Here is a 16214-nt window from a genome sequence, read left to right on the forward strand (position 1 = left end):
GCCTTGCCTCCAAGCCTCTGCTTTCAGCTTTGGAACCTGCCTGGCAGCTGACAGCTGGGCAGCACCACCAAGTTGCCTCTCTCCACCCCTGCACTCCATGCCCCTTGCAAAGGCTGCCCTTCTTCAGGCACTCCAGAGCACACAGCCACTCCAAGGCTACCCCTCGCTCCGCCTGCTAATCCTCAGCCCTCTCCAGTGGCTCGTTGTGTAGCCCACGCCACAGCTCCCTGCATTCCTGCTGCTGTCGTGATGGGCTTGTTTTTTCCCACACCACCTGGCACCTTTGCTTGCCATCCCAGGACATTGCTTCCTCACTCTTCTTGCAGTCAGTGTCTCCTCTAGGTTGCTCCCCCACCAGCTTGCCCAGCTGAATCACCATCAGCTCAGCACTTGGCAAGTCTCCTGCCAAAGATACGCTGCTACACTTGTTTGAGCAATGCTGTGAAAAAAACCCTGCAAATAGCAAACAAGACTCAAGGAAAAGAAGGGAGGAAGAGTCAGAAGCAGAGAAGGTGTGCTAGCTTTGTGGATCTACCTCCTGGCACCCATCTCTGTGCAGAAATGAAAGAAACAATTTTCTGGACCCTGTGTGTCTGTTGGGTGCTTGCACACTGGGTAATAGAACGCAGTTTGGGGACAACACAGGGATAACTACAAATAGGCTGAACACGGGCTGGGGAAGCTCTGGGGTGAAGGAGTGGCCCACGCAGGGCAGGGTCATTCCCCCACGGAGAGGGGTCTGCATGGGGCAGGGCTCCTCACAGCTCCTGCTCAACCCCAGGACACTTCCCAGGGGCTTCTCAGCAGGTAGCTCCAGGCAGGGATGACACCAAAGGCAAGGAGCTTCCCCACATCTCTGCTTTCAGGTCCCAGCTGCTGGGGTGGGGGGAAGGGAGAGGAGCTGCCAAGCCTGGACAAGAGCCTGAGACTCCAAAGCTGATGGAGAGACCAGCAGGTCTGAAGGAAGCTCACAAAGTTCCTCCCCCGACATGCACAGCACCAGCAGCACCTTTGCTGGCCACAGCAGGATCTGTCCCCACTGCCCCTGAGCACCTGCCAACACGCAGATGCCCCTCAACACTGCCTCGCTGCCAGGAGGTGCTCCCATGCCTGCTGCTGAGGTCATTGCTCTCCTGAGGAAATGTCACCTTCAGACCCTCGACTGTCTTTGGGGAGGTGTCCCGAGGGGCTGTGAGTGCCCTCCAGAAGGGCACAGCTCTTCCATAGCTGCTTTGCCGCGATACCTGAGAGCCTGGCTCTGGCCACGGCCATCAGGAGCCTCCGCACATCCTGCTCCTCACGGTGCCCACAGCCGGGCTGGGCTCAGAGAGGAGCTGGGGACCTGTCCCGGGGAAAAGCGGGGCTGTCAGCAGGGGCACCGGGGCGCTGGCTGCCTCCTGCCTCCAGCCTGGAGACACACCAAGCACCGCTGTACCTGCACCCTCTCCTCACAGCTGGGATGGTGCTGAGGAACCGGCACCACAGCATCCGGCACCGAGCCATGGGGCCACAAGGAGAAAGGATGCAAGAGCCGGGGACTCCCAGGGGCCGGAGGTGGCCCAGGCCAGGCCGGGCCTTCCCCATTCGCTGCTGCCACATAGCTGGGCCGCGGTGGCTCCGACTGCCGCCACGCGCACGGCCGCTCGCTCTGCCCAGCCCGCAGCCCTCAGCCCCGGTGCGGTAGCTCCCAGCGCTGCGGCTAAAGGCTCCGGGCAGCCCCGGGCCGGGAGACGCTGCCCCGCGGCAGCAGCCGCCTCTCGCGCCCTCCCCGCCCGCAGGGCCCGGCCAGCCCCGCACCCGCCCCGCCCCTCACCGCCCTCCTCTGGGCCACTGCGCATGCTCTGCCCTGACCAGCCACGCCCCTAACTCTTTGCCACGCCCCTCTTGGTCCCTCCCCTCGGCTCCCCTGCCCCCCTCCTACCCGGCCCCTGAACAGCGCATGCGCACTGCTGCCTCCCTCCCGCCCCTCCCTGGGGTCCCGCCCTGCGAGGTCACGTCCAACGGGAGCCAATTGGAGGAGTGAGGGGTGGGAGGGTCTGTGGTGCAGGGGGCGTCACTTCCGGCTGTGGGGGCGGGGCCTGTGTTTCCCTGGCTGCTGGTGCTGGTGCGTGGGGAGATGCTGCTGCCGGGCGCTGCTGCCGCAGGGCCCCGCTCTGCCCCGGGGCCTGGGCGAGTCTGCGGGAGGGGAGGGGAGAGGAGGGGAGGGATGGGAGAGAAACCTCTGCGCTGTGCTGGGGGCAGCTGCTGCCCGTGAGCATCCCGGGGACACAGTGGGGGTTTTCAGCCCGTGCTGCGGCCTGGCGGGTGCCGAGAAGCCCTGAGCTGTGAGAGCTGCAGCACTAGTGACTGCGCAGGCAGCAGGGCAGGAGGGAGAGGAACAGAGCAGCTGCTTCCTGTGCTGCTTCTGCCCCGGGATGTTCTCCCCTCCTGGAAAGCTGAAACACCCTGGGTGTGTGTGGGGGAAACTTGGTGAAAGCAGATAGGCAGGAGCTGCTGTCGTAGTGTGCGGGGGCAGTGCAGTATTCAGTTTTCTCGATCAACCTGTGAAAATGTGACTTCTTTCTTCAGCTTTCAATTAGGAACAGTCACAAGGTGTCATGTCCAGGAGTGGGGAGAAAAGAGGGCTGTGAAAAGAGCGGGGCCTGAGCCCTGAGGTAACTATATGTAGCACTCTAGAGCTTTGTTGAAAGCTTCCTCTCTTCCTGCAGTTGCTAAGGAAGAAAGCAACAGGATGGCCGCAAACGGGCACTGTCCTTGCTAGACCAAGGAGAAGGACTTGAACACACCCTTGCGTGGAGAGCATTTTCCTTCCAGTACCTTTGAGCTGGGAAGTTTGGTCCATACCATCTCTATTGGTCCTTTTGTTTACTGGGGAAGGATTGACTTAATTCCAAAGAGTTCCAGACTTGGCAGGTATAAACAAAGAGTTACTGAAAAACCTGCAAGGATGGCAGACCTCATTCTTTTTGTCCGCGAGGGTGTGGTGTATGTGTTTGCTCTCGCTGTAGCCTAATGGTGCTGCCCGCAGCCTACGACAGGCCTCAGCAGGAGCCAGGTGTTAGGCGCAAAGGCTGAGCCAGAGTGAACAGTCCCATCTCTGGTGACAGTGAAAGTACTCCTTTGGGGGGCAGTAGAGATGTATACAGGGAATGTCTGTGTATGTGCTTGGTGTTCAGAGTCTATGTGGTTTAATGGTACTCCTTTCCAGGTGGAGATAGTCACTCTGCTGACTGGCCTCTAAAATGCAAGTGAGCATTTTGGAGACGTCCAGTTGTAACTCGGTGTGCTGGTCTTTACTTGGAGTGAGCTAACTGTGCTTGGAGGCAAGCATGCTTGGAAATGTTCCTGTTTTCCCTGGCAGGATAACATGCAGCTTGCAGTCTTCCTCCCCAGTAGATCACCAAGGGCTTTACAGAGGAGGTGCTCGTGGCTTCCCCCTTTTCCAATGAGTGAAAGTGACACCGCAAAAGAGAAAGGCTCCTGCCACGCGTTGAGAGAAGACAGTGGGAAAGCATGTGAGCTCTTCTTTCTCTTTTCTCTTTTTTTCTCTTGCTGCTCAGAAAGAATAGTGCTGGAAGCTATGTGATGTTTTCCCTTGTCCATTTGTGCAATGGAGGATGTAGCCAGACTGAGCACTGCAAAAAGGGCACCTCCTAACCCTGAGGTAGATTCATCAGCACTGGAGGTGATGGCATTGAAACAACTCGTTGCTGTCTTTCTCTGCTTCTCTCAGGCATTACAGACCAGCAGAAAATGCTTGTGACAAGGGCAAACCAGTGAAGCAAGCCAGTGCAGAGGTAAGCTAGTGTTCCTTATCATTTCATTTTTAGGGAATGATGGTTGAGTGTATTCAGCCATTGCACTCTTTGTATGTTGTAAAGAATGCTCTGCTACCTTATTTTTTCCCCAGGGGAGAGGAGAGCGTTCTTCAGGAAATGACACTTTCCCAGAGGTTGCCTGCTGTCACTTATTTTGTTTCCGTGCCATTCTGAGCACAGAAACAGTAGTACACAGTGGGGTAGTTTGAAAGCAGCCATCCCAAAGAAGGACCTTGGGAGTTTGGAAAGGGAGGAATGTGCTGGTTGGTTGGGTGCTTTTGTGTGCAAAAGTATCCTTCTCGCTGTTTTATGCATGAGGAAGACTCTTTGCACTGTCTGCTAGTCAGACGGTCTGTCCTTGCTTGCTAGCACTTGGCTTTCAGAGGGCTAGGAAAACAAGGGCCTGCAGAGTCATGCTACAGCCTGAGGAAAAAGGAATATTTTTTCTTTCTTTATTTTTTTTTTGTTGTTGTTTTTTGTGAACCCAGCCCTATTGCAGATCCAGGTATTTTATCCTAACAGGCCCAGGGGTTGTTTGCCTTCCTTAAGCACACTTGGATGCCAACAGCCGTGTTGCAGCCAGTGTAATGCACACCGTGGTGTCTTTATTGCCTGACTCCAGTGTTGTTGTCTGTTCCCCTTTGGTTGTCAGCTCAGCTCCCTTTGGAGCTCACCTGCCTCCAGTTCTTCCAGACTCCTGTCTTTGGTGCCTTAGTCCGGAGAATGCCGGCTGTGGTTGTCTGAAACCTCAGTGTTGGGAGGGCTACAGCGTCATGTGGCACAAGAGGCCTTTGCTGTTCTCCTGTTCATTCCTGAGCTGCTTGAGCTGCTTTCTTGTGTAGCCCTCCTGTTTTCAGTGCTAGTGCTAGTCCTCCTGTGCTAGTCCTCCTGTGCTAGTCCTCCTGTTTTCTGTCAGCTTCCTCTCTTTCCCCTGTTACTGCTGAAGTGAGAACAGCCTGAAACAACTGTGCCCTTCCAAGCGAGGAGTGTGAAACAAAGAACCTGGCTGCTGTTGCTACCTGAGCAGCAAGCTGAGGAAGCCTGTGATCCTCTGCTCTGAAACACTGTGACAGTTTCCAAGGTCTAACTTGACCGGCTTTTTGGTGGGCCTTTTTTCAGGCGACTGCTCCATCCAGGTTCGTGTGCTCAGTGAGCCCTTTGCGCTTTCACTGTGTTTTTTCAGGCCACTGTGAGAGAGCTCACCGCTGCATCGGAGGAAGGCAAGCCAGAGGAGATCAGGAGTAGTGCTTTCGACCTCACTGCCACCCCTGAGGATATTCACAGACTGAGGAACCTTTGCTAGTTCAAGGATGAGGTGATGTCTGCTGCCGTGTAGTCATGTTCTCATACCTCTTGACTGTGTATGTGAGTTTTCTTTTCAAATTCTTTGCTTTTCTTTCACTGCACTCAGCAGGAGGGAAAATGGAATCCAAGTGCAGCATGTAACTGCAAGTTCTCAAATGCTTGTTCTTAATGATCTGTCAAAGGGACCATTTCCTTCCTTTTTTTCCTCTTTTCTATGGTTTTATGTACCTGTCTCAATTTCTCAGAGTGACACAGTCTCTCACACGCTCTCAGAGTGTCACAGTCCGAGAGAACTTTTATTATCCCTGTCTCATTATAACTTACAAATTGATAAGTAAGGCCATACTAGAGGTATCCTCTAATCAGGGAGGACCTATCTTCTTCCTCAGAAAAACTGAAGGAACAGTGAGAAGTTGGCATATACACTTCATGCTCCTTTTTTTTTTCCACTCTAAAACTTATCCAAATGATGGCTGGGATTGAAAGAAGCAAGAAGACTGCCTGATGCCTTCCATCGCATAGAAACAAGCAGCTTTTAATTTGTTGTGGTTTGCTCTTCAGTTACTAAGTCGTCTTATTCCTCAGGCACAGAAGAATGCTGTGTGCTTGGGCAGTGGGTTTAGCCTAGAGGCTAAAAGGGCACTGCTTAGCTTCCTGTGCCTGTCCCTGTCCCTGTCCCTGGCTCAGGTTTGGGTCCCTATTTGCCTGTTTTTCCTTGACATCTCATTCCCTCCCTAAGAATCTCCTGGGTCCTGGAGTTCAGTCACCTGCTCCAGGCAAATCTATCGCAGAATCGATTTTATAGATAGACTTAAGTTCCCTTGTGAGATATTTCCTTGATTGAGAGCCACATGCAGAATTTCCTTTTCAGGAATTTGAAGTCTTTTCAAATCCAAGTGGCATTTCCTGATGGCAACTTTACGGGTATTGCTCCTTGTGGCAGCATTGCTTGTGAGGGTAACTGGTTCTCTCTCCATAGAGCAACTTCTCCTGTACGGAACAATCCTGTTTCCTCTGTCTTAGTTTGGCTATGTCAAACTGAATTCTCCTAGTGTGCTTCTGTGTGATTGGCAGGAATACTTCTGTATCTGCTGGGAAACTATTCCTTTCTTCATGATTCTACTTGTAGATTATTAATCTGTAACTAGCTGATACACTCAGCTTTGTGCCTGCATAAGAACTCGCAGCAACCTCCACATTTCCTGAACCCTGCTTTAGAGCAGAAATTCTTGTCGCAGCACGGCAGCCTGAGAGGTAGAGAAGCCCTGAGCTGTGAGAGCTCCCTCACTAGTGAAACCTAAGGCAGCAGGTGAAGAGTGAAAAGAAGAGAGAAGCCGCTTTCTTTGCCACTTCTACTACTTGATGTTCACTCCTAATGGAAAGCTGAAACGCTCTGGGTGGGTGATGAAACTGGTGGAGAAAGCAGAGAGGCATGAGCTGCTGCTCTACTGAATGGTGGAGGTGCAAGGGTAAGGAGTTAGTTAGTATTTGCTGCCAGGGACAGATTTTTTTAAACAAACATTTTTTTCCCTGCTGTAATCTGGACAAAGCTCAAGCTCAAAAGACGTCTGTCATGACAGAGAAGCAAAACAAATCTCCACAAGATTGTGCCGTCCTGCGGGGGTGTGTGCGTGGGGAGGGATTTTGGGGATCTCGGAGCAAGCTATCTTTCTGTACAAAAGTCTGGAGAACATTGATGCAAGCCCCCAGAGAAGAGAAATTTTCTGGGCACTCAGAGCAACACAGGCAGGACCCAGCGATGTCGAGGGAAACCCATCCCAGCCATACCAAACCAACCGCTCTCTCCAGAGGACTTTCTTAACCCTCGGGCTGGGGTAGGAGAGGAGACGGGGGAACAGTCATCCCAGACTTGCCTCCATCAGGCCCTCAGCTCCAGAACATGTCATACCTTCAGGTGAGTTCTCTCAGGCAACATTTCCCATGCCTCTGGTGCATGGAGAAGACTGGGTAGGCACACAGGAGACAAGGGAGAGAAAGGGCAGAGATGCCAGCAGGTAGAGTTGGGCTCCCTGCGTCACAGATGACTAGAGGCTGACTAAGCAAACTAACTCCTGTAGGGACTTGGAAAGGCACATCTCGGACAGTTTTTAAGGGCGGTGGAGTCTCCCTCCTGCAAGACTTGCCCCAGGACTCTGCAGAGACCAGGAAGAGCAGGAAGGTTGGCTGTAGGGACGCTCGCAAGCTTTAGCAGCTGCAGAGCTGGGAGGTGCCCTTACAAACTTCTGAATGCAGGCCCTGAGGCATTGGACTGCCTCGTAGGCTCTGCACCAGAGCCCAGAGAGCAGCACTGCAGTATGAGGGATGTCCTGAGAAGCCTCGAATCCTCAAATGTGGGAGATCCAGGGTGCCAGAGCTGTACAGACCGTGGGAAGGCAAGGGTGCCAGTTTGGATCCAGGGTGCCTGGGCTACACAGATCCCTGGAGGGTGCTGGTGTGGGGAAGGGCAGGGGGCTGAGGAGCGTACCCAGGGGAGAAGCAGAGCCCCAAGGTGACACTGAAAAGCCCAAGGACCATCTGAAGCCCAGAGATGAGACCTGGCTTTTCTCAGGCTCACACAGAAGGAAAGGTGGACTAAGTTCATGGGAAATGGGAAAACTTCCTCCAATTGGCTACGTGGCGTGGCCCATGGCTTTTGAGTCTGGCAGGGACGAGGCTCCTAGGCAAAGCCCTCTAGATGATGTGTGTTTGCTCTTTTCTGGCATACCATCTCTATCTTAAGCACCACAGACCAAGAAACCTTGCTGAAGGTTTTTCAAATCAAAGAGCCTGCTTTGGTGCCTAAAGGAGGAAGGTTACATCCTGCCCCTTATTCTCCTACACCCTATTTCGAATAGAAGAGCGATCCATAGCAGCAACCAGTTTTGAGGCTCATCAGAGCATCTCAGCCTGTGGCCACCCTTTGTGCTTTTTCATCCCACCAGACTGATCCCATAAAAATGTCAAACCCCAATCCAACCCCCAAACCCCAGATTCCTGCACAGAATCCTGTTGCCTAGTGCAGCAGCCAGGGAGTGCAGGAGCACAGCAGTGACCTCTCCAGGTCCCCACTTCAGATGTTTCCCTGACTTTGGCACCACCTGGAGACATTCTTGAAGGATTTATCAGAAAGTTTGGGAAAATAACTGGGGGAAGGGAGATGCCTGCTTTCCAGGAGGGGAGAGGAAATCTCTCTACTCTCTCTCCCTGGCGGTGCCATCTCCATGGTACTGACCTGCTGTGCCCCCAGATGACACAAGCAGAGGTCACAGCGGGATGTGCTGCATCACAGGGAGGTCTCCATGGTGTCCTGGGTTGGGGCTTCCCTGTGAGACCTAGGCACTGCTGGGCACTGCTCACGCCCTCCCTGCCACTGCCCGTGTAGTGGCTCCATGGCAAGACTGGGGACAGGAGTTAATGGGGGCTGTGCTGGGATCCGTCGCTGACATGCAGAGGAACAGGAGCACGATGAAAAGGAGTGTTGGGTGAAGGGAGGAACATCCCTCCTCCTGGGCTGCAGAGGTGAGCTGAGGGCAAAGAGGCGAGATGGAGGACTGCTGGACGGACACCATCACCCCAGACCACAGTTCCTTGTTCCCAAGGCTCCTGCAGCTCTCCACTGAGGGTAAGGGCTTTGGGTACTTCTTCCCGAGATGTTGCACAAAGATTGGTAACTGCAAAAACTGCTGTGAATCCAGGGCTGTGGGGGTAGCTGGACAGGTCTGGGGGCTGCCACAAGAGTCATCTCTGAGGGTCCCATTTGTCTTAGTGGACAGCCAGGACTCCTGGGTCATGGGGTGGGAGATGCGCTGAGCCCCGAGGCTTCTGTGGGGCCAGCTCCATTGCCTTTTGGGGTCTGTGGGGGGCCTGGGAATCCATGGCAGGTTTTCTGCAGATCGTGTCCCCCTTTGCAATCTGGCTCTGAGAAGAATGAGGTTCCGCATCCCAGAGGCTGGGGCAGCCTGCTGCTCTCATGGGGCTCTCAAGAGCCTGCTGGAAATGTCCATATACCGTAAGGAAACCACCTTGTAATGACCCTGGGTCCCCTGCCTGTTTGAGAGGACCTCTGTTCCTTTCGTGCTTGGTACAAGTTGGCACAGCATGTTTTGGGCTCAGAGAAGCCATCTTGAGATGGTCATAGCCCATGTCATTGTGCAGACTGCAGTCAAAGCATCTGCATGCAAAAGAAAGCCTATTTGGGAGAGCACCTTGGAAACGGGTGGAGGCACGGTCCCCACTGCTCAAGTCCTAACTGACCCAAGGATTTTTCTCTGAGCTATGGGATGCAGTGCTACAGTAAGCCCAAAAGAGCCATCTCCCCCAGCCCCCTCCTGAACCCACACCTCCACTCCCTGGCACCAGCAGGCCCAGAGCTGGTCCCCCCCCTCGCTGCCCTGTGCCCCCATGGGGCTCCTCAGCTGTCTGGAGCGACCCCTCGGGGCACAGCCCACACCCACACAGAGCAGCCCCTGCTGGGCCGTGGCCCAGCCCTGCCAGGCACAGCGGGAGGGCTGCCAAGCTCTGGGGCTACCCTGGGGAAGGGGCCGGGGCAGGAGGGCCGAGAGGACACTGCCCTGCCCTGGGAGCAGCAGCATGTTGCCCGCAGGCTCCAGTGCCCCAGCCATTCCAGGGCCCCAGTGCCAGCACCAGGGCTGGCACCAGCACAGGCCCCAGGGCTGCCCTCCAAGCCCAGCACAGCCCTCAGGGTGCAGGGCAGCAAGGAGCCCCGCAGGGCCCCTGCGGCAGAGTGGCCGGCACCAGAGCCCTGCACTGCCCGGGCACCCGCGCCGGGCTGCCCCGAGGCCCCGCCGCACTCCGTGCTGCCGCCCACAAGATGGCGCCGTCCCGCGGGGGAGGGGGCGGAGCTGGCTGCCAGGGCAGGAGGGCGCAGCGTTGCCATGGCATCGCCTGAGTGTGGCCCTCCTATTGGCTGTCCTGAGGAGGAGGGCGGAGATGGATTGGAATGATGGCTGTGTCAGCCAATCGTAGTCCAGAGTGGGAAAAGGCCAAGAGAAGAGAGAGGTGCAAGAGGGACAAGGGAGCGAAGCAGGCGAGAAGGGAGCGGGAGTGAGAGCGGGTGCGAGTGGGGCTGGTGGGGGCTGCAGGTGCGTTCAAATACCAGCGGGTGCCCTCATGCTGGGGTGGGGGCGGTGGTGCTGGTCAGAGGGCTGCTTTCCTGCATGGTCTCCTGAAGAGGCTGTTGGGGCTGTGACCACGGCCATCAGCAGGTCCGCGATGGGCTGTGTGTTTTTGAGATGGTTTCTGCCTGAGCAGCGGATCAGCCAGGATTTGTCTCCTGGCTGAGGAAGTTCTAGTGAGGTAATTCCTGCCTTGGGGGCTTCTTGGGCAAAGACAGCGACGTGGTTGTGCAGGTGACTGCAAGGTCCCATCTCTCTGAGTCCCTGATAGACCGGCAGCAGGCAGTTAGGCCTGGGTGTTGAGTGTGAGGTCTCTTTTGTCCGAGTCCCTCCTAGGGCAGCAGTGGTTCATGGCTGGGGAAGTTACTTTGAGGAAATTTCTGTCCCTGAAGGCCATAGCAGCAGCAGGCATGTGATGGGGGTTTGCACTTGTGAGGTCCCCTCTCTGTGAGCAGCCGACAGGTCAGGAGAAGACACACAGCCTGGATGGTGGTGAGGTGACTCCTGGGTTTGTTCCGTGTGCCCAGAGGAGGGATTGACCGCTGCAGAGCTCTACTGCAACATGGAAGTGCAGCTGCTCAGTCAAGCAGAAGTAGATGGTCCATATCATCTGACACAAATTCTGTTGCACTCCTGCGTTAGTCTTGCTACATTTAAAATGCGGATGATGTTCTCTGGTGAACGTGGACATGGTGTTTGACTTTGTACTTCTTGCTGAGTAGAGTCTTGCAGCCTACTCCTACTCAGCTAGAGTCCAAGTAGAGTTTTGAGGGTGCTAAATGAATCTAGTGCTGATGTGCACAATGATATTAGTAATCTCTGATTCCCAGGGTGTGCTTTAGAAATTCCCCCTATGGAAACAGTTGTGAGATGTTCTTGGAAGATTTAAATGCTGTGCCTTTCTTTCAGGTGTCCACCTGCTTTTATGACACACTTGGAAGTGTAACACATTAGAGCTCTCTGAGTTTCTGTCCGAGTATGCAGTCACTGGAGAAGGAATGTAAAGGGTGTTGGAGGAAAACGAAGGCATGTCATCCCCCCAAAGTTATGGGCCAAATTTTCAAAGAGATTTCATTTTTATGGAAGCTGAGACACAAGCAAGAGGCAAGAGCTGGCCTGCTCTTCCCTTGTGAGAGCCCCTTGCTCTGTGCTTTCTGGAGGTGGGAAGTGAGCAGGCCCTGGGCTGTGAGTGGATGCTGAGAGGTAGTGCCTGTTGCAAGGCCTTGGAGGAGTAGAAGGGAGTTGAAGGATGTAGAATTGGGCTTTGTGTGTTGTGGGGCACATAGGGGTGCCCTGCCAGCTGTCATATGTTGTGTAGTGCTGTGTGTGTCGCTGATGCAATTGTGGATGTTGGCTGACAACCCTTTTTAGAGGCGAGGGGCGATGAATGCAGTTTGCATCCCTGTGCAGGCATGGCCTGTGGTGGGGCTGGGTGGTAGCTGCAGTGTCTCGGTGCTCAGCATGGAGGAAGGTAGCTGGAGAGAGCAGTACAGTGCAGGGGAAGTGCTGCCAGGTTGGGGAGCTGGGGAGCCCTGTGAAGTAAGGAGGTGTTTGCTCAAAGGACCGAGGCTGCCGTGGTGTCATGGGCCAGAGATGCTGGCAGACTGCTACCTTCAGTGCGCTGAGGTCCAGGCCTTGCGCTTGCTAAGCTCTTGCCAGTATGTGCAGGTAGGATGCTGCCTAAAGGGCACCGAGTGTTTCTCCTTGTTCTGAGATGCAAACAAAACTTGCTTTTTCCTTCCTTGCCTCTTGTTTGCTTTTCCTAATGAGATCTTTTATCTGCAGCAGTGTTTGCTGAGAGAGGAGGAGTGGGCAGGAGATGCTTGTTGGGTAGTGGGCAAGGGAATGCTGTAAGCTCTTTGAAGGAGTGAAGGCCTTCTGGCAAGATGGTTGTTGGAGGCAGGCAGGTATGTTCTTGGGAGCTGACTGTCAAGGGGCTGTGTTGGAGCTGTGTGGTGGCCCCAGTGGTTTGGTGCTCAGCATGGGAGGAGGTGTCTGGACAGAGCAGTGCTGCGCTCCTAGAGCCCAGCCTGCGATCACTGTGTCCTTCTGGGAAACGTGGGTGAGGACTCTTGGTGACCGTGCTCTGACCTTAGAGCATCCTGGTGTGAGCCAGAGATGCTTACAGTTTGGTGATTTCTGTCAGCTGAGGTTCAGGCTTGCAGTTTTTGAAGGTCTTCTGCTTTCCTGAGTCTTTGAGATATTACCGTTTCCCCTGGAGAAAGCAATCTTCTCACTCCTTCAAGGCTTTCTGTCCTTGGTCAGTGGTGGAGGCAGCATCTGCAAAGCCACTGGTGCCTTTGGAAGGAGTCTCAGAATAGCAGATGCCTTGAGCCTGCAATGAGGAGACATCTGGAGATAAGGATCTAACGGCCTGCTGAAGGCAGGTCCCAGTGGAGCAGGTCTATTTGGGCCTTTCTCAGTAGAGTTTTGATTATCTGCCTGGATGGAGATGTGGGGATGTGCCTGGATCCCTGTGCCACAGTTTGGCCACCCTCCTGGAAAAGAAGGGTTCTTAATATGTAAGAGGAATTTGCCATTGTCCAATTTGTCCCTGTGGCCTCTCATGCTCTCAGTGTGCACCTCCAAAAAAATCCATCTCTGTCTTGTCTGTGCCCTCCATAAGCCAGCTGTGCACAGCATGTGTATCCCCTTTGGCCTTGTCTTGTCTAGGCTTAAGAATCCCAGCTCTCTCAGCCTCTACCTGTATGCCCCATGCTCCAGGCCTTGACTGTCTTGGTGCCCCCTGGACACCCTGCTGTGTGTTCGTGCCTTTGCAGAACTGGGGTGTCCAGAGGGGACCCAATATACAGACATGGTCTCACCTGTGCCAAAAAGAGGAGTAGAAGCTGTCAGAAATGGCCCCACAGGCTGTGCTCTCACAAATACAGCTCAGCGTAGAGGGGAGATATTTGCTGCCGACTGTTGCGACTGTGGAAGGCCAGCAGAGCTGACAGTAACACTCTGATTTTCACTTTCTTTCTAGGTTACTCCAGTCCCATACGTTGCTGGTGTAGTCCTAGAACTGCTGAGGATGGAGGCAGGATGCCAGGGTGTGTGCCTGTACCTGTCAACATCTTTGCCACCATTGTGATCTGTCTGTGAAAGCAGCTGCAAGAGGTGAGGTGCTGAATGAGGTGAGGCTGCTACGAGTGGATGTGAAGGCTTCTGTAAGTGCGCCTGGCTTCCATGGGTAACTTGGGGTGTAGGTTCATGTCCGCTGTACTGCAACTTCTGCATCGCACAAATGCTGTTAGTGCCAGCTTGCTCTGCAAATGCTACTGTGTTCCCTCCTTTTCCAAGAAGGCTGTGGTGCCACATATTTGTCTGAGTGTCCCAAAGCCTCTGTAGCTTGAAATTGAGGATGTCTCACAGTTGTTGGGTTCCTGTCTCTGTGAGGGGTGAAGATGTGCCCAGGGTCAGGTTGTGAATGCAGCTGTGGAGCTCAGAGTGCTGCTGCAAAGCCCGTGCAGCCAGACAGGTGGCATTTCAGCAGACCGCCAGGCTGGGGCTGTCTGCTTGCTTGGGCCTCATTTCAAAGCCTCTGCACACTTTTTCCCTTCACAGGGACTTCTTGTCCAAGTAACTAAAGGAAAGGAAGCGAGGTTACTTTGGTCTCAGGAGGCCTCAATCTCAGGAGGCCTTAAGGACTCTCAAATGTTTCTACATTTTATCTGTAGCTTTGTATTATTAAAGGAAAACCCCATCCCTGCCCTGAGTAGGTGGAGGTTCCTGAGATTGTGGGGGTGGAAAGTAGCAGCCTGCTCTGCCTGAAGAAAGCAGAATCCTCCCCTCTGAAAACAGCAGCATTGCCCAATGAGCCAGCCCTGTGCCTGATCTTGTGCTGATCATTTGCACATGCCCTGTGAGCCTAGAGTGCCTTGGCCACCTTGTGATGTTAGCACAAGAGCTTCCATGTGTGCCTGTGTTTTGGAGGGATGGGAAGGCAGTGAGCAGAGCAGTGCCTGGGGAGTGTGAGTGGCCAGTGTCCTGCAGACCTATCTTCTTGCTGGCTCTTGGTTGCATGTGGCAGACGAGGCAGCTGTGTGGGGCAGAGACGATGTGTTTGTAGACTAGCAGGCACAACAGAGGTCTGGTACGAGGTTGATGGCTGTTGCAGTGCTGAGTTGCTCTGTTGGTGTCAGACATCCTTTCCAGTGCAATTGCTCCCTGGGCTGATCTCTTTATGTAGGCCCTGGAAATGGAAGTGGCATCCTGCTGTCATTTTGTAGATGCTTGTGGTGGTTGCATTTCCCCACTTGCCGCAAAGAGTTATGCGGCAGGCACAAACATGGAGCTGGGCTCAGTGAGGCTCTTGGCTGGGGTCAGTTTGTAGGGAGGAAAAATCTCAGAGGCTGCCACTTGAAGGTTTCTCTTTGGCATCGTTTCTGGTGGGAGAGCAGAAGAGAAAAAGGGCACAAATCTCCCTGGGAAAGCTAACATCACCCCCCAGCGAGTGCTGCATTCATCCTGTGCAGCCTTAGACCCTTGCGACGCAGATGTCTGCCTGTGGATGACTCTCTTTGAGCTCCATTTACCATCACTGGAGAGAAGCAGCAGGTGTCAAAGTGTCGTTCCCCTACTCCACAAGCCCACAGCTGAAGACACAAGGTGCACTAGGCCTTGACTACCTTGAGATCCACAGGGCTCTCCAGAGGCTCCAAAACTTGCTGGGAGACAGACCCCCTGGAGAGTTTACCCCGCTGCCTGTCAGACTGAGGTGAGGCTGCCCATCCTGCAAGCACAAGTGGTGTACAAAGGGGCTGAGAGTTTTACGCTTCTCACGTCCCCTTTGGAAATGGAACTTCAATTAAATTCATTCACCAAAGCTAGGGAGCTAAGTTGTTTGATTCTGCTGGCACTTCCACCAGTAAGCTGGCCACTTTCAGAGGTAAATTGGGTCGAGCCAACAGTGGTACACGCATCAGACTGGAAACAGAGGCTGTCATCTGCCCCCCTCTCTTTTCTGCATACCACTTACTCTTTTGAACTCTGATGGCCCTGAAGACCAAGAATCCAGTACCCTACTGAGACGGTAAAGGTACATACTGCCACTCCCTTATTCCCTTCTATGGTAAATGGGAACAATATTCCAGCAAGTAGTTCAGCCACAGCATCTTGGGCCTGGTCTCCTAGTGCCGTCTGTTTCCACCACCCTAAAGGCAAAGAGATGAGCTCCTCTGAGCCAGGCTGTGGGGCACTGCATGACGATGTGGGGAGAGTGCCTGGTCCCCAAAGCTGTGCAACATCACAAATGGGTGTACCCCTTCCCAACGTAGTCATGCCCAAATCCTTGTGTGGGAAGGTTAGGGCTCTGCAAAGTACCTGCCCATGAAACTTGTGGTGTGGAATGCGCAGGAATGTCGCTGGCAGTGGGAAATATGGACTCATTCTGCAGGTTCTCTCCAGCTGCATCCTATCAGCCCATGGCCTTTTGTTCACGCACCTCAAGAGCACCTTGGACTTCACCGTGCGCGAGGTGGGTGATGCAATGCAGGCTGGGAGAAGAACCGGACAGGTCAGCGTTCGCTCACATGGGACACGCTTCATCGTCCCCCAGCGCAAAGCACGTGTGAGTCATAGAAGGGAGACAGAAGCCCTGAGGAGCCACGCAAATGGCATGGAAAGATGGTGCTGGGCAGGAGACAGGAAAGCAAACAGTTGGAATTGTCCACCCGCGACCTGAAGCCAGGCACGCCATCGCGAAGCGCTCATCCCCCAGCAGCTCACTCTGCTTTCCCCAGGCCACCCCTCCTACAGCCCAGCTGCCCACGCTCCTGTCTGCACCTGATCTGGCACCAGCCTCTCTCCTGCCCACTGCTCTCAGCAACCTGCCTGCTCTCCATCATAACAGCACAAGGCCTCATGCTGGAAGCTGCCCCCCCAGCCTTGTGCTGAGGTGACACCGGGAGCATGGGGGTGAGGAAGTGCTTGTCAGAAAGATGAGCAGGGGTCA

The 16214-nt window shown here is 54.3% G+C and overlaps 1 pseudogene; it reads right to left on the reverse strand.

The window, feature by feature from the left end:
* Nucleotides 1-14606: 14606 nt before the first annotated feature.
* Nucleotides 14607-16214, reverse strand: part of LOC134154808 (DNA polymerase epsilon catalytic subunit A-like) — a 328895-nt pseudogene continuing 327287 nt past the window's right edge.

Source organism: Rhea pennata, unplaced genomic scaffold, assembly GCF_028389875.1.
Source record: "Rhea pennata isolate bPtePen1 unplaced genomic scaffold, bPtePen1.pri scaffold_45, whole genome shotgun sequence".
Taxonomy (NCBI): Eukaryota; Metazoa; Chordata; class Aves; order Rheiformes; family Rheidae; genus Rhea; species Rhea pennata.